General features: G+C 26.3%; 1 long non-coding RNA gene across 2 annotated transcripts; it reads right to left on the bottom strand.

Annotated features, from left to right (window-relative positions):
* LOC112681372 lies at positions 1 to 4,032 on the bottom strand. Of its 2 annotated transcripts, XR_003148399.1 has the most exons (4): positions 3,813 to 4,032; positions 2,492 to 2,621; positions 205 to 335; positions 1 to 106 (listed from the first exon to the last, which is right to left on the bottom strand). It is a non-coding gene; the product is annotated as an uncharacterized LOC112681372 (long non-coding RNA). The 2 variants fall into 2 exon arrangements; XR_003148400.1 differs by lacking the exon at positions 205 to 335.
* Between the last annotated feature and the right edge of the window lie 209 nt (positions 4,033 to 4,241).

Genomic DNA, 4,241 nt, shown 5'->3' with positions numbered 1-4,241 from the left:
TACATGTACCACATATAATATATTTCAGGCCTGTACGGTATAGGATTTGTAAATCGGAACCCTTCGCGGAACATAATGACATCAGACCGGCGATGAGGTGTTCGACCTGGTTGTAAATATAACAAACAATAATTACGATTTGAGTGTGAGCATATTTTTAAATTAATTTTTTTATTAATTTCGTGCCTTGCAATGGCGCCGAACCTTGTATTGAGGTCAGATCAGGGCCAAACATCTTTTGAATATATCGATTTTCAAATTTTCAATGTTCATTTCATATTGAGCTGAAGTTTGGCTATACTAACCATATGAAAACTTCTTTATAGAATTAACGCCTAAAATCAATATTTTTTGGGTAAAAACCACTATCTTCCTCACCCCTTGTATTGTAAAATTTGGATTGATATTTAGATATTGTGGATTTTTTTAAATTTTTTCGCTAAATTTTTGGGATTTCGGTGCCCTAATTCTCACTAAAACCCATATTACCTCAAATTTTACTAAATAATATAACATAAACAACTAACTTACCGCATAATAATTAATATATATATTATTTATGTGTTTTTTATTTGTTATATTTATCATATTCTCATTTAGAATATATTTTAATTGAATGTAACTTTTGATAACATTTATCTCAATAGTTTTTTTATTTCCCTTAGTCATTGTTTATCTTATGTATAGGATTGCGATTCTTCCCGGTTTTAAAGGCAAGTTTTGGTGTCCTAGTCAATCATTCAGTTTGTCCAGATTAATAGAAGCTAAGAAAAAATAACATTAAATATTGTATTATTTAATAATAAGACATAGAACAATATTCTACATTATATTATTATTTATTTTATTATTTTATTCGATATGATTATGTATTTTTGTATTAGCTAAAAAAAAAAAATAAATAGTAAAAAGAATATTCAATAATATATCCTGGTTTAGGAATTTCAAAATCTGAAAAGTCTATTTATACAGATGTTTTTGTCTTTGACTCTAATTAATTTTTTTCAAAGCTTATAAATTTGTATAAAATTTTAATTCATGGTTAAAAACTACATCACTTCCTACATTAGCCCAAATAAACGTTCATTAAATTTAATTTCTAAGTTTTATTTATTTTTATTGTTATAAGTACATTTCATTAGCTTTTTGACGAGCAAAAACAACTACACAGGAAAAACAATGACGCCTTTTAAAATTGTTAGTTTGATAATTTTTTTAATTGAAAAAGGAAACTATTTTACTGATTACTAGGGAACGGATTTACATGTAAATGCATATTTTTATTAAAACGAGATATTTAAGATTCGATAAGAAATGTTCATGATTTAAATCATTCCTAATAATATGATTCTACTTTAATTTTACATATTTTTACATATTTTGATATAATTACATATTTTTACATATTTCACTAATTTGTAAATATTTTTAAACATATTTTATTATTTCACGTCTTCTTCGTATGATAATACAAGAAATGATTTCAAATTTAGATCTAGTAACTTCTATTGCTATAAGAAAAGCTCAAAATATTATGCAAAATGAATCATTGAAAACTAATTTAATTTTAATTTTAGTGAATTTTAGTTTTATTGCTCATACATTTACAAAATTAGAAAAAAAATATGTCCATAAATGATAGTTTGCAAATTGTCGAATCAACGATTGAAAAATGAAAATTCTTAAACGGACCAACAGGAGATTTTGTAAAAAAGAAAATTTATGCTGTTACAGAAAAAAATTTCAGGCTACATTGATTTTAAATTAATCAATGACATAATCAGTGGTAGACACCATTCTAAAAATTTAGAATTATTGCCTTCTAATATTATGCGCTTCAAATATGCTTCAATTAACCGATGTAGGTTGATGTGCAACAATCATTTAGCCGTTTTAAAAATATATTCTCAGATCTAATAGGCGACATATAATATTTAATAATTTAAAAGATATTGTAATAATTCAATGCAACAAATCATTTTGATAGTTTAATAATTATAATTTTTTTTTTTAATTCAATTTTTTTCTTACATATTTGGATGTTTTTAGCACATATTTTATAAATTATACTTACATACATATGTACATATTTCTGTATTTTTATTACACATAAAACCGTTCCCTACTGATTACATTTTTACTTCAATTTTTGATTTAAAAAAATAATGTTAGAAAATCTATTTAAAAAAATTGATATTATATTCTTGAATATTTTACTTAGAGTTTCTGTAATTTGTATTTCAAAATCGATGATCAATGCGAGATTTAAAAAGTTTTTCAATTAAAAAAAATAAGTGCCAAATCCAATAATTGTACGTACTAATTTTTAAGTTTTTTGAAACATTTGGGGGGGGGGGGGAGCGCTGTAGCTCACTAGGCCCCCCCTATATACGCCACTGTAATCTATAACTTCTATAATTAATGTTTGAAATGTTAAGAAAATGTATTTATTTTATTTAAAGTTTTATATAGATTTAAAAAACCAACTAACTAAATTCTTAAACCTCCATTAGTCCCTTCCTTGGTTATTGATAAAACCTGCCCCTGCAGGTTGGTCGAGGCCACCATCGATTTCCCCGTTGTCACTGATCGTCACTGATAATAATCACTCATTATCGGGTCTGCAATTAAAAATATTTTATAGAAATTATTAAATTAATAATCTAGAAAACAATATTATGTTTATAATAACATAATAATGCAAGTGTTAATGGTAGTCAGTATAAAAGTTAAGGTGTTTAAATAAAAATTAAACTTGGCGTGTGTAATGATATCTTTGCTTAAGCTTAATTAAGTTAAATTTGTACGTAAAAAAAGTTGTTTCATAATAAAAACTTTGAATTCTTCAAATTAATTAGCAATAGAATATGTTTTAGTGCTGAAATGATTTTTATTATGCACTTTTGAGTTCAAAATATTTTATTGATTTGCTGGATACGATACCCAACCTCCCCCAGAATGGTTACACCATATAAATAATAGACTCATATTGTAAAATAGATTCTAGTATAGCAAAATATATCATACAATTAGCTCTACAAAACATTTAATATTCTAATTTGAGACCCTCTCATAGTCAAAGGATTTATGATTATTATAACTTAAAATAATGTATAGTTGTAGAAAAAAGATATATACAATATGTTATTTAAGTTATATTATTAAATCTGTTTTCTAATTAGGAATTGAATTATTTTTACTTGTAAATTTAATACATATTAGTAATAATCATTATAATTACGTAACTGTGTGTTCATAAATCATGATATTATATAGGGCCTTTAACATTATAATATTCTCTATAAAAGTAAACCAACTATAAGTAAAAAATGTACGAAAAACGTGTTCATGAAAATACATGATTATTGGGATGTCATAAAATATTTATTAGCGTTCTACTACTTATTACTTAAGACAAATGTATTAAATAGAAAAAATTGAATATAATAAATCAATTTTTTTTTTTTAAAACAAAAATTAATTAAAATCCTTGTTGACAGTTTAAACTACATAATTATATAAATATTTAAATGATTGAATGTATTATAAAAATACTTGTTATAATTGCCGAGATGAAAGATACCACTTCAAATGCAAGAGGAATATACCCAAAGCGTGGGTACTACGGTAGGAGGCAGTTATTTTCCTCGCCGTATTAAATGTACAAGTAGATATATTTTATGTGTGTGATATGTATATGCTAAGGGTTATTAAACTTTTATCATTCAATCCCTCTTAAAAAAAAAAAAAAAAATAAAATAAATAATAATAATCGTCGGTAATATTATAAGCTATTGATATTTTTTCCGTACCGTTTCTTTTTCCTCGCGTTAACACAATACAATATTGTATAAGCACTGATAAAATGTTCGCGAAAACATTTCTTCATGCGGATAAGATGTGTTAAGTCGGTCACGGTGTTATAATAGTGACCAATACACGAACACGCATTTACTAATAAACGAAATAAAATATTTTCGCGCTCAACGAGTGGCAGACGGGAAACGCGTGCGACAGATTGCGTTGGGTATAACGGTCCGATTCAAAGTACAATAATAATGTATTACGAGTTTCGAACCGCCGCGGCGAAGAAACTGCAGTTGCTGCAGCAGTCGCCCTTCGTGTCACCTTGAAAACGGTATTCCGTAGTCCGTTTCGTGACATTCAAGTATACATTGCGGTCAGTAATGGATTTTTATCGTGCAAGCGCATTTATCAGGTGTTTAATATGATAGCTTATG

The sequence above is a fragment of the Sipha flava genome, unplaced genomic scaffold, assembly GCF_003268045.1.
Source record: "Sipha flava isolate LNK unplaced genomic scaffold, YSA_version1 19054_pilon_pilon, whole genome shotgun sequence".
NCBI lineage: Eukaryota > Metazoa > Arthropoda > Insecta > Hemiptera > Aphididae > Sipha > Sipha flava.
This window is presented reverse-complemented; position numbering and strand designations above follow the sequence as displayed.